This window comes from Podarcis erhardii (genome assembly GCF_964252035.2).
Source record: "Podarcis erhardii genome assembly, chromosome: 13".
Classification (NCBI taxonomy): Eukaryota; Metazoa; Chordata; class Lepidosauria; order Squamata; family Lacertidae; genus Podarcis; species Podarcis erhardii.
Window position 1 is genome coordinate 38,583,191 of NC_138502.1, and position 21,543 is coordinate 38,604,733.

Genomic DNA, 21,543 nt, shown 5'->3' on the forward strand with positions numbered 1-21,543 from the left:
GATGTACGTTTCCAAAATATAGTCATACCTCGGGTTGAAGGTGCTTCGGTTTGAGCGCGTTCGAGTTGCGCTCTGCGGCAACCCAGAAGTAACGGAGCGCATTATTTCCGGGCTTCGCCGCTTGCGCATGCGCAGATGCTCAAAAGGATGTTGTGCAGCGGCGAAAAGCAACATGCACGTGTGCTGACATGCCGTTGCTGGTTACATTTGCTTCTAGGTCCGAACAGGGCTCCGGAACGGATCCCGTTCGCATCTGGAGGTACCACTGTATAAGATAAAAAACAAATAAAATAAAGCCTACATAGAGTAACAGTGTTTTGTGTTGTGTCGACTCCTGTGATGTAAGTCATGGGTCCCGCCTGCTACCTAAAATATCACTGGAAGATGTTGGACTTTTTGGAGCTAGCCGACCTGACTGGAAGGATCCACGACCAGAAAAAGAGGAATATCAAGAAGATTGGAAGAAATTTAAGGATTCTTTGAATAAACATTGTAATATAAATTGTAATAATATAGAAGTCACTTGAAAGTACGAAATAGGCCTAGGATTAAATTAGGATGTGATTATGAGTAAATTACATTTAGAATACAGTCATACCTCAGGTTGAATATGCTTCGAGTTGAGCGCGTTCAAGTTGTGCTCCGGGGTTGACCCGGAAGTAATGGAGTGCGTTACTTCCGGGTTTCGCTGCTTGCGCATGCGCAGATGCTCAAAATGACGTCATGTGCAGAAGCGTACAGCTCGCGGGTCGTGTGGCCAGCATGACTAAGCCACTTCTGGCGAACCAGAGCAGCGCACGGAAACGCCATTTACGTTCCCGCTGGAGTGGTACCTATTTATCTACTTGCACTTTGAGGTGCTTTCGAACTGCTAGGTTGGCAGGAGCAAGGACCAAGCAACGGGAGCTCACCCCGTCACGGGGATTCGAACCGCCAACCTAGAGACTCCTTACATTGCGTTTAAAACCAAAATCGCATTTGGATAGAAACTTTCTCAGGCGGCTAGTCCTAGTCTTTATAACCCTGTACCTTCTTCCAGAAGGCAGAAGCTGAAAGAGATCATTTCCGGGGTGCGCATTGTCCTGCACTATCTCTGCAGCTTTCTTAAAGCACCTGGAAGCACAGATTTGATCCAAAATGATTTCTCCCTTCCTCCAGCAGCCCTTTGCATCTCTGTGCTGCCCGTGAAGGAAGGGAATAACTCTCCCCCAATCATAGCATGGTGTCATTGGTCTTGTCCCCCGCTAGTGGAAGGTATCTGTGCCAACTTTTAAAAACCTGCTGAAAACCTCTATTCTGCCAGGCCTATGCATAGGCTAGTATGTAGGGCTGGGCAATATATTGATATATCATCCAAAACCGGTTTGAAGTCCTTATCGTGATATCGGTTTCATAATTTTTGACCTGGCAATATTTCGTGAATCACACACAATTGTGTGTATGCAAAAATCACAATGTGGGAAAAACTGGGAAACAAACCAATGCTTCTCTCGATTCCTTCAGCCTGTTAACTCTGCTTGCTCAGGCTTCGCCTGCCTAATGTAGGGTGTAGCAACTCACCAGAGCAGGTTGTGGCAAAAATCACGATGCAGGAAAAACCGTGAAGCCAGCCAATGCCTCTACATAGCTCCATCCTTATTTCAGACATTGTGGTATATTGGTATATTGCCTAGGTGGTGATATATCAGGATGTTGAAAACCAGATATCACCTTAGCCCAACTAGTAGGACGTGTCATCTTAGGGGGGAAACTTAATTTTTGCAAATTTCTTCAGAGAGTGGTTTTGGATGTGAGGCATTCAGACATGCTATTATTTTTGTGCTCCAACAATATTTAGCTTGGTAAGTCTGCATTTGATGAAGCAGCACATAAACTGCTTTCAGAAAACCAACGAATTTTAATTTTACCTTCTGAAAATGCCATGCTAAATAATCATAATATAGAAGATAACTGTATGTATGTGGTAATCATTTTAAATGTATTCTATGCAATTTTACACACATTTTACTTACCAAGCAAAACTAAATTATACTATTTTCATCAAAATATCTTTTCAATCCCCAAGCCATGTTACAACTTTTTAGCATCCTTCATTTTTGGAATTTGAAAGTTGAAAAATTCACCACCACCTAGTAAGCCAGGTCTATACAGGCATTTAAGAGTCCATCCCTTACAGTGAGCTTCTGAAGTTTGTTTTTAATTCTTTTGCTCTTGTTTTTAATTTTTTTATTATTTCACTGTGTGGTTTTATGCTTTTATTTCATTGTAAACTTCTGTGATATATTTCTATGATACAGTGGGGTGTGTGTGTGTGTGTGTGTGTGTGTGTATCAATAAATAAAGGTCAGTACTGTCAGGACTCCCAAGTCCAGCCATGATTTTGACACCGACAAATAGGGCAGGATGTCACCAAGCCTATCTCATCCTGAGCCCAACAACCAGAGGCCCCCCCAGACCCAAGGACTCTGGATTGTGGACCCCAGAGACTGCAGCCCTCAAACCTCATTCCACTGGGTGGGCGGTGTTCTCACTGTGCATCACTGATCCAGCTCACCAACACAACAAGTGTGCCCCACGTGAGATTATGGAGAAGTACCAGAGGACTTGGCCCCAAAATGAGAGGGCATCCATTTAAGTTTCTGCACTTTTTTTGCAGAGAGGCAGAACCTAAAATGGGTAGTCCAGCCCAGTTAGCACAGATGGGCCCTTTTAACAACAACAACACTTTTTATTAAAGATGTTCGGATGTTCATCATCAATTCACCCACACACCCCATGTATCCTTAGCTCCCACCTTAAAAAAAAGGTTTTACTAAAGGTTTTCTTGTATAAAACTTTAAGAGTCAGAAGTCAGGTAGACCAAAATTTTAATAAGGAATGGGGAAGATTTATAACTTATCTTAAAGACCATTGTAAACAGTTAAAATTGCTAGTAGGATTGAAATATCACTTGTAGTTTAAGGTTGAATTCTGGATATAGTGGAAGAGGTAGAGAATTTGGATTATCATAAAAGATGTAGGAGGAAATGATTAATAATAGGATCCAAAAAGGGGAGGATGGAAGTCCAGGAGATTCCTTGGAATCTTATTTTTATGATTTATGTTGGATATATCTCTGTAAAATTTTAATTTGAAAAACCAAATAAATTTTCAAAACAAACAAAAAAAGGAAACATAGTGTCTCCACTTTCAATTCATTGAGTATTTTTTGCAGTTCATTCGCATTCTATATGAGATTCTGTCGTCATATACATTATGCAGTTGGGGGAAAAGGGAGGAGAGATGGGGAAAGATTGTGATCCTTCGTTCTATTGTGCAGTATTTGCACAGGGTTTTTGTGACAGAATCCCGTGGGTAGGTCATTATATATACAGTGGTACCTTGGTTTACGAACTTAATCCACTCTTAAACCAAAGCATTCTTAAACCAAGGCGTGCTTTCCCATAGCAGCGGAGGACTCAGTTTACAAATGGAAAACACTCAACACGTTCTGCTTCCGAGGCAAAGTTCACAAACCAAAACACCTACTTCCCGGTTTGCAGCGTTCTTAATCCAAGATGTTCATAAACTAAACTGTTCTTAAACCAAGGTACCACTGTATATGCATTGCGAGAGATTGGCAGGTTCAAAGCTTGGTTGCTTGCGTTCAGTTGCTTGCAGTGTGGTTTGTTTGTATGGGGAGGCAGGGCATTGCTGAGTCAGATAAGCCATATCAATTTGTATGCTGTAGCAGGGGATAATCTTGCACTGTGTATGTGATACAGGGGAGACCTATCAGGAGTGAATATAGACCACTGGCACCAAAATGTATGAGAAACTGCCCTATTAGAACAGTTAACCAACAGGTAAAGGTAAAGGGTGGGACGCAGGTGGTGTTGTGGGTTAAACCACAGAGCCTAGGACTTGCCAATCAGAAGATCGGCTGTTTGAATCCCCGTGACGGGGTGAGCTCCCGTTGCTCGGTCCCTGCTCCTGCCAACCTAGCAGTTCAAAAGGACGTCAAAGTGCAAGTAGATAAATAGGTACCACTCCGGCGGGAAGGTAAACAGTGTTTCCATGCACTGCTCTGGTTCGCCAGAAGCGGCTTAGTCATGCTGGCCACATGACCTGGAAGCTGTACGCCGGCTCCCTCGGCCAATAAAGCGAGATGAGCGCCGCAACCCCAGAGTCGGCCACGACTGGACCTAATGGTCAGGGGTCCCTTTACCTTTATCTTAAAGGTAAAGGACCCCTGGACGGTTAAGTCCAGTCAAAGGAGACTATGGGGTTGTGACGCCCATCTCGCTTTCAGGCCGAGGGAGCCAGCGTTTGTCCACAGACAGCTTTCCAGGTCATGTGGCCGGCATGACTAAAGCGATTCTTGCGCAACAGGACACCATGATGGAAACCAGAGCGCACGGAAACACTGTTTACCTTCCCGCCACAGCTGTACCGATTTATCTACTTGCACTGGTGTGCTTTCGAACTGCTAGGTTGGCAGGAGCTGGGACAGAGCAACAGGAGCTCACCCCGTGACAGGGATTTGTTCTGCTGACCACCTGATCGGCGAACCCAAGAGGCTCCCTGTTGTAGACCGCAGCGCCACCCGCATCCCTGAAAGCAGGGTATTGGTGAGTCAGATAAGCTACATCAATTCATATTCTGTAGCGGTGGAATTCTTGTGTGGTGTGTGTGATAAAGGGGAGACCTATCAGGAGTGAATATAGACCACTGGCACCACAGTGTATGGGAAACCACCCTATTAGAACAGTTAACCAACAAACAGAATGGCTCACTGGAGTCCAGATTCTTGTCAGAATAAGTTGTCTGCTCCCTGGGCTCTGTGCAGGGTCCTACCTCCAATCTCAACTTCTTTATTTTTAAGAATCCTCTTCCTCTTCTTCTGCCCCAGACTAACTGTTGGACTTACACCTAGCTGACAAGAGCTCCGCTTTGCCATGACTGGACAGAAACCAGCATTTTGAACTGGGCCTAGAAGTGGATTGAAAACAGGTGAAGTTGCCTATTAAGGAAGTCATGGGATTTATATTTTTTGATTTGATTTGATTTCAAAACATCTACATGCTGCTTTCTGCTTCAAAAATCTCCAAGTGGGTAGGAAGATCCCAACAGCTGGGTCCGGTCAACATGTTCTGGACTGGCTGAAGTTCCCAGACGCTTTTCAACAGCTGCTTCAGGTAGCACTCATTGCACTAATCCAGCTGTGATCCAAGTAAGGCACATTGGCTGGCCTGATTTCCTTATAACACCGGTCCTGAAAGACCTACATTGGCTCCCAGTACGTTTCCGAGCACAATTCAAAGTGTTGGTGCTGACCTTTAAAGCCCTAAATGGCCTCAGCCCAGTATACCTGAAGGAGCATCTCCACCCCCATTGTCCAACCTGGACACTGAGGTCCAGCACCGAGGGCCTTCTGGTGGTTCCCTCACTGCGAGATATGAGGTTACAGGGAACCAGGCAGAGGGCCTTCTTGGTAGTGGCGCCCGCCCTGTGGAACGCCTTCCCATCAGATGTCAAGGAAAGAAACAACTACAGTTATACCTCGGGTTAAGTACTTAATTCGTTCCGGAGGTCCGTACTTAACCTGAAACTGTTCTTAACCTGAAGCACCACTTTAGCTAATGGGGCCTCCCACTGCCGCCACGCCATCAGGGCACGATTTCTGTTCTCATCCTGAAGCAAAGTTCTTAACCTGAAGCACTATTTCTGGGTTAGCGGAGTCTGTAACCTGAAGCGTATGTAACCCGAGGTACCACTGTATCTGACTTTTAAAAGACATCTGAAGGCAGCCCTGTTTAGGGAAGTTTTAAATGTCTGATGTTTTATTGTGCTTTTAATTCTGTTGGGAGCCACCCATAGTGGCTGGGGAAACCCAGCCAGAGGGGAAGGTATAAATAAATTGTTGTTGTTGTTGTTGTTGTTGTTGTTGTTGTTGTTGTTGTTGTTGTTGTTGTTGTTGTGTTTGTTTGTTTGTTTGTTTGTTTATTCCTCGCCCATCTGGCTGGGTTTCCCCAGCCACTCTGGGCGGCTTCCAACTGAATATTAAAAACAATACAGCATTAGACATTAAAAACTTCCCTGCCTTCAGTTGTCTTTTAAAAGTAAAATAGTTGTTTATTGCCTTGACATCTGCTGGGAGGGTGTTCCGCAGGGCAGGTGCCACTACCGAGAATATTATTATTATGGTTGAGGGCAGAGAGGCTCATTGGGCAAAACTGGCTTAATTGTCAATCCCTCACCACAAGGAATTCTGGGGAAAGTTGCTTTGTGAGGGGAATAGGGGTCTCCTAGCAACTCCCAGTACCCTTAATAAACTACACTTCCCATGAGTCTTTGCGGGGGGGGAGTCATGACTGTCTAAAGTGGTGTGGTCCTCCTTTAAATGTATAATGCAGATGGAGGTACTGTCTTGTCTGATTTAAGCTTCAGTTTGTTTGCCCTCATCCAGATCATTACTGTCTGGAGCTGCCAGTGCTCAAACTGGGATCTTCAAGTTGCCCCGTGTGGCATGGAACATCTGTCTAGGACAGAAAGACACTCTCAAGCTCCAGACTAGCCCAACCTGCCTCACTGGTGATTGGACTCTCCTGGGCAGGAATGCGCCCATTCCTGAGCCACAAACCTTCCTGGGGCTGATGCATTCCTGCAAATTCTTTGGCTTCACTGTTGAGCCCTTTGCCCGGACGCTGAGGTCCAGCGCCAAGGGCCTTCTGGATGTTCGTTCCCTCATTGCGAGACGCAAAGCTACAGGGAACCAGGCAGAGGGCCTTCTCGGTAGTGGCACCCACCCTGTGGAACGCCCTCCCATCAGATGTCAAAGAGATAAACAACTACCTGACATTCAGAAGACATCTGAAGGCAGCCCTGTTCAGGGAAGTTTTTAATGTGTGTCATCTTAGTGTATTTTTGGTCTTTGTTGGAAGACGCCCAGAGAGGCTGGGGATACCCAGCCAGATGGGCGGGGAAGGAATGAATGAATGAATAATAAATTATTACAGTGGTGCCCCGCAAGACTAATGCCTCGCAAGACGGAAAACCCGCTAGACGAAAGGGTTTTCCGTTTTGGAGGTGCTTCGCAAAACGAATTTCCTATGGGCTTGCTTCGCAAGACGAAAATGTTTTGCGAGTACCTGCAGGTTTTTTTCCCTCCCTCCCCCCTTTTTCTAAGCCGCTAAGCCGCTTATCAGCTGATCCGCTAAGCCGCTAATAGCGCTAATCCACTAAGCCATCAATGGGCTTGCTTCGCAAGACGGAAAAACCGCAAGACGAAGAGACTCGCGGAACGGATTCTTTTTGTCTTGCGAGGCACCACTGTATTATTATTATTATTATTATTATTATTATTATTATTATTAGCTTGTTCCGTTGCTCTAACCCAGTTCCTCAGCTCCAACACCGTGGCCTAGCTCCTGACACCCTCCTCACCTCTGACTGCTGCCTGGGCAAATGCTGACTCGAGTGCTGGTTTGGTACCTAAACATCTACCATAATCCCTGGAATATGAGGGAAAGCAAAGATGGCCCTAGGTGGCATTTGAAAACTATGTGAAAAAAGCCCTCCCCAAAATTCTGCATCCTATTTGCAGGCGGTGAAACTGGTGGAAATTCACCAAATATTCTCCAAATATTTATTCCCATGAGTTTCAGGATATCAAAGACAGACAGACAGAAAGACAGACAGACAGACCAATGCAGTTACATTTCATGAAATGTACGACCTGCCAAAAAAATTGAAAAACATTTTCATGTATGCAACAACGGCCGCGAGAGGTCTAGTAGCTCAAGGATGGAAGACTGAAGAAACCCCAACTAAAGAATCATGGCAAGAAAAATTGGTGGACTATGCAGAACTGGCAAAATTGACATAAAAGCTACAGGACAAGGATAACTGTGACTTTAAGGATGAATGGGATACTTTTTTCACAAAGTATCTGAAGACGTAACAAAGCAAACTGGACTCCTTGGCAGGTTTTGAATAAACATTCACAATTTTTTTACTGATAATAATCAGGTAAACAGTTTGAGGATTTATACAACTTTGTAACATGCAGAAAACAGCATTATTGGAGAAACCAAAGACTGGAACTGAGGGAAGTCGGGGGGTGGGGTGGGGTGGGGTTCTGGGGGGGGAGGGGGGAAATAGGAGGAAAATAAGGATATGTTTTTGGATAATATGTCTTGTTATAACTTTGAATAAAAAAATAATTTTTTTAAGAAAAGAAATGTACGACTCATTGCTGCTTTTCCTAAAAAAAACCACACACGCAGCAGTCTTCCAAAAAAACCAAAACAAATGCAACTCCACATTTTTTTAAAAAAATCTGGTTTAGCTTGCTGGTGGCTGGCTGTGGTTGTTTCAGGGTCCCAAACCAGCCCGTGGCCTTCAAACTGATCAGCTGTATCCTACATAGTCCATAAGGTGGGTGTGGTCAACCAGGTGTCCTTCAGCTGTTTGGGTCTACAAATCCCATCATGCCTGGCTCTTGTTCATGCTGACTTGGACTGATGGGAGTGGCAGTCCAAAACATCAGGAGGTCGCCTTCTCGTTACCCTGTCATAAGATATGAGATAGGATTTTAAAATTATGCCCCCCCCATATTATGCAATGAGATTAAGGAGACCTCCCCCCTCCTCAATCACAACCTCATTTCCTTTCTATTCTACTCTATTTTAGTCCTCATTTCTGGTTTGCCAAGTTCCTTTCGCTAATCTTTAAAGTAGGACTCTCATCTTCTCCACCAGATGGCAATATCGCCGCACTCAAGAAACAAAAAGTTTGATTATTCAATTCATCACAGAATCCACCTAGTGGCACTGTACCCTCCCAAATAAAATCTCACTGCGAATTCTCAAGGTCCTTCCTCTGGCTAGAAAGTGGACTGCACAACTAGGGGTCATTGCTTTTTGAAAAATAACTTTTTTATAACCGGTGTGCTTCTCCCCTTTATATGTTGCAATCCCCAAAGGATCAGGCATCTTGTCTCCAATAGTGGCTGACCAAATGCTGCCAGGATGTTCACAAGCAGAGCATGAAGACAACAGAGGAAGCATTCAGAGATATACTGCACTTGAACATGGATGCTCCACTTAGCTACCATGGTTGTCGACAGACTTCTTCATTAATTCGCCTAGTGCCCTTTTAAGGCTAAGCCAGTGGCCATCGCCACATCTTGTGGCAGCGATGGCCGCGAATGAATTACGGGATTGTGCAAAGTAATGCTCCCTTTTTTCTGCCCTGAATCTAGTGCCATTCAATCTACAGCAGCTACTACTATGCTATAAGATCCACTGTCCTGTGATATCATATATGAGTTTGTACTACTGATGAAGCCTAGGACGGCGAAACAAGGCTAATATTCCGGAAATCCTTGTCTTTGTGAAAGGATTCTGTGGAACTGCAACAACCTTTCGTGTGGATTGTTGGACTCTATGAACAGACAGGTGGAATAGACATTTTCACATATATGGACCTTATGCATAAACTGATTAGAGAATGAACTGATCCACTGGGTCTTCTACTTTTTCCGTTGAACTTTATGAGCTACTTCTGTTGAAATCTACAATTCAATACAATGAATAGTATATATTATTTTTTCAAACATACGGCCGGTTAGGTCTTGTGTGTTTATAGTCCATCGTTGACCCCAACTAAGTTTGTTATTGGTATGTTATTGGTACATATCTGAAGAAGTGTGCATGCACACGAAAGCTCATACCAATAACAAACTTAGTTGGTCTTTAAGGTGCTACTGGAAGGAATTTTTTTATTTTGTTTCAACTACAGCAGACCAACAAGGCTACCTACACGGAAAGAGAGGAAGGGAAGCAATTGATAATTTAAGGTTGTTTAAGTGAATATTGGGACGCGGGTGGTGCTGTGGGTTAAACCACAGAGCCAAGGGCTTGCTGATCAGAAGGTCAGCGGTTCGAATCCCCGTGACGGGGCGAGCTCCTGTTGCTTGGTCCCTGCTCCTGCCAACCTAGCAGTTCGAAAGCACACCAAAATGCAAATAGATAAATAGGTACCGCTGTGGCGGGAAGGTAAACGGCATTTCCGTGCACTGCTCTGGTTTTCCAGAAGCGGCTTAGTCATGCTGGCCACATGACCCGGAAGCTGTACGCCGGCTCCCTCGGCCAATAAAGCGAGATGAGCACCGCAACCCCAAATTCGGCCACCACTGGACCTAATGGTCAGGGGTCCCTTTACCTTTAAGTGAATGTTATAAAATGTAAAACAGAAATTTAATAAAAACTATTAAACTCAGATGGGCAGCTTATAAATGTTGTTGTTGTTAAATTCAGCGTCCCTATTTCCATCAGAAAAATGTTGGAGGGAATGCCACGCAACCAGCCGCAGAAATCGACATGATTGAGTTTCCCCCAATCTCAGTATTGGGGAAAGCTTTCCCTGTTGAACATCTACCTGTCATTGTGCAGCTGTGAAATGTGCTGAAGGAGCCCTGTCAGAAACAAAATCCAAACAGAACATGTCCACCTTCCTCGAGGATGGCCGTACTGGGAATGGTTTCACAAAGAACGACACCCTGTCTCTAATGGTCGGGAATAGGGGACAGGCCTGGCAGAGCGGTTTGAATACTTTAAAAGTGTCATAAATACAATTCTAGCCCCCGTTGCGTTCAGGCTGGAGGTCGGACTGTGATCAGCGGCAGCAGGAAAGGAGGGCGAGGGGAGTCTGTGACAGAGGCCAAGAAGGGGCTCACTCCCAGTTCCTTGAGAATGAAAGTTTTAATGACACAAACAACAACCACCACCACCATCGACAAAAGAGGAAAAGGAGGAAAGTGAGAAAAGCCTCCCCCCCCCCCGCAGGGCCAGTTCCCATGGAGACCCCAAGGAAGTTTGAACCAGGCCTGCGCTTTTCACAGCCGCCTTTGAGTCATGGAGGGCATTATGGCCATTGATAAAGGGAGACGTGCGCTCTTTTGGTTGCAAGGGCCGGCCTCTCTAGTTAGCAGCAGCCCCCCCCCCGACTCATTTCCCCCTCTCGCCAAAAGGGGGTGGGTGGGGGAATCTAGGGCAATCCCATTCCTGCTCCCTCTCTCCCCCTCCCTCTCTTTGGAATCCCTTTCCAGGAACTCGGAGAGATACTGTGTTTAGCAACCAGTTTTCCAAGCCTCCGTCCACCCCCTGCCATCAATTTGAGGTGCGAGCACCCCCCCCCCCGATTCACTATGGGCTCCCCCAGTTGGCATTTATCTGCCAGGGACTATCCCCCCACCCAGTGGCGTAGTGTGGGGGGTGCAGGGGGGGCCGGCCACACCGGGCACAACATCTGGGGGGGCGCGCTCGCCGCCTCCGGAGTCGCCGAAGAGCCTCGGGCGCAGGCTGTAGCAGAGCCCCCTGTCTTGCGGAACCGACAAATTGTGCGCACGTCCAGGCTGAAGGCGTCCGGCAGGCAGCGGCTCTCAGCGCTCGCCGCAGTCCCCGCGCATCAGGGCCGCGGAGGGCGCGCCAGGCAGCCCCTCCTCACAGCCCCGCCGCCGCCACCGCTGCTGCTGCAGCTGCTGGGCCATGTTGCATTTTCCTCACCTCTCTGCCCTCCTCCTCCTCCGGGCAAGCGGCGTCGTTTGGGCGGCAGCACCAGCGGCAACTCGCCTCAGATCACCTGACACGGACCTGCCGCCGCCGCCGTGGCTACCTTACCATAAATACCCCAGCCCAGGCAGCAGCAAGAAGAAGCTGGCAGCGGCGGCAGGTTAGGTATTAGGGGCGCAAATTACTTGCCTTGCCCCGGGTTAGGGGGCGCAAATTACTTGCCTTGCCCCGGGTGCTGACAACCCACGCTACGCCGCTGCCCCCACCGGATTCTGTGGGTAGTAAATCACTGCTGTCGTTTGACTTTACAGTGGTACCTCGGGTTAAGAACTTAATTTGTTCCGGAGGTCCGTTCTTAACCTGAAACTGAAACCTGAAGGAGCGTCTGAAGGTTTAAGAACTTAATTCGTTCCGGAGGTCCGTTCTTAACCTGAAACCTGAAGGAGTGTCTCCACCCCGATCGTTCTACCTGGACACTGAGGTCCAGCACCGAGGCCCTTCTGGTGGTTCCCTCACTGCGAGAAGCCAAGTTACAGGGAACCAGGCAGAGGGCCTTCTCGGTAGTGGCACCCGCCCTGTGGAACGCCCTCCCACCAGATGTCAAAGAGAAGAACAACTACCAGACTTTTAGAATACATCTGAAGGCAGCCCTGTTTAGGGAAGCTTTTAATGTTTGATGTATCACAGTATTTTAATATTATTTTGGAAGCCGCCCAGAGTGGCTGGGGAAGCCCAGCCAGATGGGCGAGGTATAAATAAATTATTATTATTATTATTATTATTATTATTATTATTATTATTATTATTATTATTATCCTGAAGCACCTTTTTAGCTAATGGGGCCTCCCTCTGTCGCCGCGCCGCCAGAGCACAATTTCTGTTCTCATCCAGAAGCAAAGTTCTTAACCCGAGGTAATATTTCTGGGTTAGCAGAGTCTGTAACCTGAAGCGTATGTGTCAGGGCTGCCTCTAGGTCCCAGCTCACAGAGGACCAACGCCAGGCTGATATTATGTACAAAAGTCTTTATTGAAGTATAATTTCCATTTTAAAGCCAGAGCGTGCAACCCTACATCTAGATTCTAGATCGGCGAAGTCCCCTCTGAGTCACTGCCCCTTCCGCACCAGTTTAAGATCCTAGCCCGGCTCCACCTCCTGCGCTGTTCCTTCCTCCTCTGGGTCCTTCTGCCCCCTGGGGTTTCCTCCCTCCTGGACTCTTCTGACGCTGACCCCCCTGAGTCTTGCCCTTCCTTCCGGCGGGCTTTAGGACCTGGCTCCCTCTCCGGGCTACCTGCTGTGCCGCTCACCTGTACATTTGAACTTGGCGCGCGCGCCCAGCCGGTGACTTTCCTCTTGACCGTTTCCCCGCTCTCCGATGGAGGCGTGGCCAATCCTGACTCATCTCCTCCCTCTGGTGGTGGGAAGACTGGTCTCGATGCCTGGGACTCCTCCCCCCCACTACGCTCTGGTGGGGACGCTGGTCCTGATTTCCAACTGCTGCTCAGGGAGTCCCCGCTGGCCCCTTCCTTCTGGGGTTTCCCCCTTGGCACCCCCCTTGCCCTGGCCATCGGCGCTCCTCTCTGTGAATCTTCCGATTCGCTGGAGAGACTCGTGGACTCTCTCTGACCACTGTCACTGCCTACACCCCCCTCAGATTCCTCCTCCTCACTCTCCATTTGCTCCTTCTCCTGTGTCTCTGCTCCTGAACCCCTGACAGTATGTAACCTGAAGCATATGTAACCTGAGGTACCTCTGTATTTTGCTTTCAGGGGAGAAGTTTGGGTGCCTTCTTGAAAATTTCACACAAGCTCCAGAGTTCTGGACTTGAGTTTCTCGTGTCTTTGACTTTAAACCTCTGGGAGAGGTGCCCTGATATTCTAGCACATGTGCAGGTAAATGGAGGCGCATGGTCCAATAGCTGCTGCAGGGCTTCTATTCCTTTATTTTCTCTCCCACCCACCGCCCACCCCGATAACTGCCTGAGCATATTTTTAATGCTTCTGAGCGATAAAAATGCAAGCACATTTGCAAAGCTAAGCAGGGTTGTGTATGGTTTCAAAACTGGATGGGAACTGGACACTGAGATTCCAAGATGAGCCTCATCTTGGGTTTTTCCAACTCATGATTAAATTACAGTCGTACCTTGGAAGTCAAATGGAATCCATTCCGCAAGTCCATTCGACTTCCAAAACGTTCGGAAACCAAAGCGTGGCTTACGATTGGCTGCAGGGAGCTCCTGCAGCCAATCGGAACCCCCGTCGGACGTTTGGCTTCCAAAAATAGTTCGCAAACCGGAACAGTCACTTCCGGGTTTGCAACGTTCAGGAGCCAAAACGTTCGGGATCTAAGCCGTATGACTTCCAAGGTACGATTGTACTCCATAATAGCCACAACCAGAACCATTCTGGCCTTGAGCATCTCACCAGATGTTACTTGGTTGAACAAAATTGTCATTTCATACATGCTGTACCTTTTAAGTGCCGTCAAAGCACATCCATTCCCAGAAAGAATTCTGGGTGCCGTAGTTTGCCGAAGTTTTCTGGGAATTGTAACTTTGTGATGGGTGAACTACAGTACCCATAATTCATTGAGGGAAAGAATTGGTTTTGAGTGTGCTTTAAAGGCTGAGCATGTACACAGCCTATCAACACTCCTGCTTCAGAAGGCCATGTAGGCCCGAGCAAATCAGGCTACAATCTTAACGCACATTTGCTAGGAAGCGAGCCCCACTGAACACGCTGGAAAATACAGGGGTTATGTTGTAAATTCGCTGACTAGCGGCTGCTGAAGAACCTTCAGCAGTGCACAGTGGGGGTGGGAAAGAGAGAGCAAGTCAGAGAACGATCCTTGGGGAAATAACAGGGGTGTAACCGCATATTCAAGAGCAGCCCTATTTTCATTTGTGCAATGTTGGGTGGGGACATGTTTCGCTGGGATTATTTTATTAACAAATATTTGATGCATTTGGAGATAAGAAGAAAGTTAGTTGCAGAAGTGTTCAGAGCCACCATTCCATCAAGGAATGCTCATGGCAGCTGCACCAGATGCTTCTTCTTTTATGTCCCTTGAAATGAAGCTGAGACTCATCCACACTCCCGTTTGTCCCATGATTTCCAGAAGAGGTTATTCCTTTGTGCCGCCGCCTTTCTCGGGAAAACCTGCTGTTTGCTGCTGAATCGGAACAAGCGTCCGCCGTGTTTTCTGCAGGTTGAAGTTTGTTCCGATTCAGTGGGAAAGCAAGGTTTCCTGGGGAGAGTGGCGAGACAAGAGAAAGGCTCTTTCGGAGTCGTGCCTAGAAATATAAGGACAAATGAAGGAATAGTGGGACAATGGGAAATGTGGATGAGCCCGAGGACTTGCACCAGCTTTCAGTGACGGGGGAATTTCAGCACAAGAGGGCCAGTGTGGTGTAGTGGTTAAGAGCGGTAGTCTCGTAATCTGGTGAACCGGGTTCGCTTCCCTGCTCCTCCACATGCAGCTGCTGGGTGACCTTGGGCTAGTCACACTTCTCTGACGTCTCTCAGCCCCACTCACCTCACAGAGTGTTTGTTGTGGGGGAGGAAGGGAAAAGAGATTGTTAGCCGCTTTGAGACTCCTTTGGGTAGTGATAAAGCGGGATATCAAATCCAAACTCCTCCTCCTCCTCCTCCTCCTCCTCCTCCTCCTCCTCCTCCTCCTCCTCTTCTTCTTCTTCTTCTTACGATTTGGCCAGGCACTGGAACTTATGTGACAGCAATGTACTGTAGGTCAGATCTGCATTTATAGCCAGGGAGGTAATAATTCATAATAATAATTTTATTATTTATACCCCACCCATCTGGCTGGGCTTCCCCGGCCACTCTTGGCTGCTCCCAAAAACAAAAACAAAATAAAACTTCAACCATTAAAAACTTCCCTAAACAGGGCTGCCTTCAGATGTCTTCTAAAAGTCAGATAGTTGCTTATTTCCTTGATATCTGATAGGAGGGCATTCCACAGGGCGGGCACCACCACCAAGAAGGCCCTCTGCCTGGTTCCCTGTAACCTTACTTCTCGCAGTGAGGGAACTGCCAGAAGGCCCTCGGAACTGGGCTGAACAATGGGGGTGGAGATGCTCCTTCAGGTATACTAGGCCGAGGCCGTTTAGGGCTTTAAAGGTCAGCACCAACACTTTGAATTGTGCTTGGAAATGCACTTGGAACCAATGCAGATCTTTCAGGACGGTGTTATATGGTCTTGGCAGCCACTCCCAGTCACCAGAAGGGTTTTCTCTTGCAACAAAAACAACAAAGGCCATTTCCACCCGGGGAATTTTATTGTGGACTCATGAGTACATGTTTTGAAGTGTCTACATGCTGTTGGCCTCACCCAAATACCATCCCATATTACTTTCCCTGGGATTTACTGTTTCAGCTGAAAATATGCAGAGTATAACGCCCCCGCAGCAGAAATGGTGAATCCAGATTAAATGGTGGAGAAAATATACAGGCTGGCATTTGGGTGAGAATAATGGCATACGGACACAGCAAAATTCTTGCAGGCATGGACACTTTGACTACATTAGAGCGACTTCTGGGTGGGTTTCAAGATCCTTGTCGCACGTTAAGGGCTAACAAATATATTATGGCATAACCCTTTGCAGATTACACTTCATGATGCATCTGATGATGTGGACTGTGGTCCATGAATGCAGTAATAAAATTATTAGTATTTAAAGTGCCACAATATCCTGCTGTTATTTATATTTTTATTTGTCCATTTGCCATAGGGGAGCATTAAAAAATGAGATTTTCCCTCATCTGCACTCCGAAGTGGTGTGGCACATTATACAATCTGAGGACCCCAAGACCCCATTCCCTGCTGGTGGAAGAGCAGAATTTCTAGAAGTTGACAAACAGAAGAAAAGTCTATGTCCATCTTCACCAAGCTGTGGCCTTCCAGATGTTTCGAACGACAACTCCCATCAGCCTTGGCTAGCTCAGCTAGATACTAGGTTGGTGAAAGCTGATCTATTATTGCAGCACACACACAAAAAATCAAGGCAATTTTACAAGAATATTATGCTTTCTAACACACAATACATTTTAACTCAGGGCTTTGTGTTCCCCACTGCTATATCTGAGGAAAATAATGGAGCACAGAATTCAGCATGCGGACAATCTCAGTTTATGTACTCCCTGCCCTCCCTCTTAGAAAATCTAGTTTCTAGTCCTCAAGTAAGTGAAGCAGTTTGGAAAGACTGGGGAACTAAGCAGGATTTCAGCAGTCAGTGTGAAATGGGCTTAGTTCAATCCCTCCTCTCCGCATGACTAACAGAGGCAGAATCAATTATACAAAACAAGCAGCCATATCTACATCTGTTTAATTTGCATAAACTTGTTCAAGTTATAGAATCGCCTTGGCACAGAATTAATTGCAGTGCTGTTTGTGCAGCTCCTGTTCATTTCTGCTGGGTTGGATACTTGGAACAAAACAACACCCTAGTGGATTGTGTACCTAGATCTAGAGCAGGCTTATCTTAGATCTACTTTGTTTTCTTACTGGAATTCTAAAGATCTAGTAAACAGAGCCAGGTGCAAAAGACCTACATTTAGAATGAAAGAACAGGGTGCCTCTGAGCATATTCAGATCTTAGGAATTTTGTCCTCAGCAGCGAAACAGAACTGAGCTTTCATGCAAAAGCCCATTTCTAGTTAGTCTTCTTCAGTAGCCTAACGTAAGTGGGGAAAGTCATTAGCTGATCAGCTGCAGACTATTCAGAGATCTGCCAGTAGATCCTGATCTATGACAGAAACACTTTGGGGGCAGCCTGAAAGAACTGGACACCACCCCCACAAGGAACAGCACAGAAAGAGCCAGTCCACTCATTGCACTCCCATGACATCTTTCCATCAATCACAACCAGTGTGGTGTAGTGGTTAAGAGCGGTGGACTCGCTGAGGGAACATTCTTTCACCTCTGGTGGACGTGCCCAAGGGTAAAGGCGTTCTGGGAAATGATCTATAATGAGTTGAAAAAGGTATTTAGGTATACCTTCCTTAAGAAACCAGAGGCCTTCCTTCTGGGCATTGTCGGTCAGAAGGTGCTAAAGAAGGATAGAACTTTTTTTATGTATGCAACAACAGCAGCAAGAATACTCATCGCAAAGTATTGGAAGTCACAAGATTTGCCCACCCTGGAAGAATGGCAGACGCAATTGATAGACTATATGGACCTAGCAGAAATGACTGGCAGAATCCGAGACACGGGAGAAGAACAAATAGAAGAAGAATGGAAGAAATTCAAAGATTATCTGCAAAAACATTGTAAATTATATGAATGTTAATGTGTTGCAGGATATTGAGACAATGTGGCATTAGTGACAAAGCTGAAAGGAATGTGCAAAGATGTTTTATAAGTAACAAGTAAAAGAATCACAGCTCAGTTAACCTAAGGATGGGAGATTAGAAGATGAGTGGATAGTAGTAGGAATGGTTAACTTAAAAGAAATTAAGATACACTAAATTAGTTAAAATAGAGGAAAAATCTGCTGAAACTAAATTGGAAATTTGAATACAGAAAAGGGAGATGTGAGGAAGTCCAGAAAGAAAGCTGTATGAAACTAAGAATTGAACTTTTTAATTTTGTTTGATCTTTGTTTTTTATTGTTTATTGTTTGTTGTTGTGTTGTTTTGTTCTTTGTGTTATTATAAAATCTGTTGAAACTTTAATAAAAATTATTATATAAAAAAAAATTAGAGCGGTGGACTCGTAATCTGGTGAACCGGGTCTCGCTTCCCCGCTCCTCCACATGCAGCTGCTGGGTGACCTTGGGCCAGTCACACTTCTCTGAAGTCTCTCAGCCCCACTCACCTCACAGAGTGTTTGTTGTGGGGGAGGAAGGGAAAGGAGAATGTTAGCCGCTTTGAGACTCCTTTGGGTAGTGATAAAGCGGGATATTCAAATCCAAAACCAGCTAGTCCTACCATTGTGTTCTCCATGAGCGACTGTAAGAGGTCAACATCGTGGTATATGCCTATAGAGGTTTGAATCCCTGTCACAAGTCCCATCTACACTACACATTTAAAGCAGTATCATCCTGCTTTAAACAGTCATGGCTTTCCTCAAAGAATCCTGGGAAATGTCATTTGTTAATGGTGCTGGAAGTTGTTAAAGGTAAAGGGGCCCCTGACCATTAGGTCCAGTCGTGGCCGACTCTGGGGTTGCGGTGCTCATCTCACTTTATTGGCCGAGGGAGCCGGCGTACAGCTTCTGGGTCATGTGGCCAGCATGACTAAGCCACTTCTGGTGAACCAGAGCAGCACCCAGATCCCGCCGGAGTGGTACCTATTTATCTACTTGCACTTTGACGTGCTTTCGAACTGCTAGGTTGGCAGGAGCAGGGACAGAGCAACCCCGTCATGCGGTTTCGAACACCGACCTTCTGATCGGCAAGTCCTAGGCTCTGTGGTTTAACCCACAGTGCCACCCGTGTCCCCTATTTCTTTCACAGAGCAACACGTTCCCTGCAAACAGGGATTGACTGTTGCCTCTAAGAATTTACACATCACTTGGGAAGACGAGTGAATTAATGCCAGTGTACTGGAAGAAGCAAATATCACCAGTGTCAAAGCAATGATTCTTCAACATCAACTTCGTTGGACTGATCATGTTGTGCGGATGCCTGATTATCGTCTTCCAAAGCAACTACTCTATTCCAAACTTAAAAATGGAAAGCGTAATGCTGGTGGTCAACAAAAGGGGCTTAAAGACTCTCTCAAGGCAAATCTTTAAAAATGGAGTATAAACACCGACTACTGGGAAACACGGGCCTGCAAGCGCTGCAATTGGAGATCAGCCTTTACCAAAGGCTTTGAAGACGCTCAAACTCAGGACGAAAGGGAGGGGAAGGCATGCTTGGCAAACCCTCACCATGATTAACTCCCGCCCAGAAACCTATGTCCCCACTGTGGAAGGATGTGTGGATCCAAAATTAGCCTCCACGGTCACTTACGGACTCACTGTTAAAACAGTGTTTATGGAAGACAATCTTACTAGGCTACGAGTGATCGCCAAAGAAGAAGATTTCCTTCACAGAGCAGCAAGTTCCCTGCAAAGAGAGACTGACTGTTGCTTCTACAAATTTACATGTCTGGTAAGTAACCATCCTATTACATTGCCCAGACTCAATCCCACACGGCCTATGTCTCATTGGAACTCCTAGCACACCCAGCCACTGCAGGAAACAGACATGACGGGGCATTTGTCACCCTCCAGGTATTAGCCGTACAAGCCAGGACTACGTTGGTTATATAAGCCACCTTAGTCATGACTGCTGGGAGGAGCGCAGAGAGAAGAAACGCCATGGCGCATCTCCATCAGCACAACCGGACGCCTTCACTTGCCCCAGCTGCAACAAAACATATCTCTGACCATTAAGTCCAGTCGTGACTGACTCTGGGGTTGCGGCGCTCATCTCGCTTTACTGGCCAAGGGAGCCGGCGTACAGCTTCCGGGTCATGTGGCCAGCATGAGTAAGCCGCTTCTGGCGAACCAGAGCAGCGCACGGAAATGCTGTTTACCTTCCCGCCGGAGCGGTACCTATTTATCTACTTGCACTTTGACGTGCTTTCAAACTGCTAGGTTGGCAGGAGCAGGGACCGAGCAATGGGAGCTCAGCCCGTTGCGGGGATTCGAACCGCCAGCCTTCTGATCGGCAAGTCCTAGGCTCTGTGGTTTAACCCACAGCGCCACCCGCGTCCCAATAATCAATGTACTGTACTATAAAATAAATAAGACAGTATTGTAGATGATAAAAATTAAAACTTTTTTTCTTCTTTCTTACCTGCACTGATGATAGTCATTGTTTGGTTGGGGGGCTTTTTTCCATTTCTGGAATCACACAATCAATCAATCAATCAGTAGATGAACTGGGTTCCACGCAGTCACAAAAACAAATTAAGTGGAAAAACCTCAAAAACAAAAATGCAAAATAAATAGAAAAAACAAAAGCGCCAAACTTAATCTGTTCCAGAAGTACTTTTGACTTCCAAAATGTTTGAAAACCAGAACACTTACTTCCAGGTTTTCGGCGTTTGAGAACCAAGGAGTTTGAGTACCAATGCATTTGAGAACCAAGATACCACTGTATTTATGTTGTGCTTTTGTCCTGTATTTTTATCTTGTAAACCGCCCTGAGATCTTTGGACAAATGGCGGTATATAAATTTTCATCATCACCATCTAAGCTATCAGGAAGTGAACACTCCCCACCAGCTCCCCAAATCTTCTTCCCCAGATCTCCTATTTACCTTTCTGCAAGAACTAAGTAGGAATGGTGGCAGCAGCAACAGCAGAAAGTGGGGAGAAAAAAACCATTTCGTCCCCTTCATAATTAACGTATTTTTCGCTCCAAAAGATGCACCAGACCATAAGGCGCACCTAGTTTTGGAAGGAGAAAAGCAAAAAAAAAAAAAAAAATATTCTGAATCCCAGAAGCCAGAACAGCAAGAGGAATCTGGCTTCTGGGATACGGTGTGGCTGTTCTGGCTTCTGGGATAACCGCGCCAAGCCTCTTCAGGGCAGCGGGATGAAGGCTCCCCCTGCCCAAAGAGGCTGCGCACGGCTAAGGCAGAAGCCTGGACAGGTGCGTCACTGAAGGGGCGCTGTGCAGTTCTCCCTCTCTGTGAGGGAAAACTGTGCAGCGCCCCTTCAGTGAAGCTGGAGAAGGAACAGAAGGAATCCCTTCTGTTCCTCCTCTGGCTTCGCAGGACAAGTGCTGCGCAGAGAGGGAGAGCTGCACAGCATCCCTTCTGCGAAGCGGGAGGAGGAACAGAAGGGGCTCTGTTCCTCCTCCCGCTTCGCTGAAGGGCCGCTACGCAGATCTACCTCTCTGCGCAGCGCCATTCGCTCCATAAGAAGCACTCACATTTCCCCTTACTTTTTAGGAGGAAAAAAAGTGTGTCTTATGGAGCGGAAAATACGGTATGTCATGCTGTGGATTTTACTGAGCCCATTGGGTGGCTTTTGAATT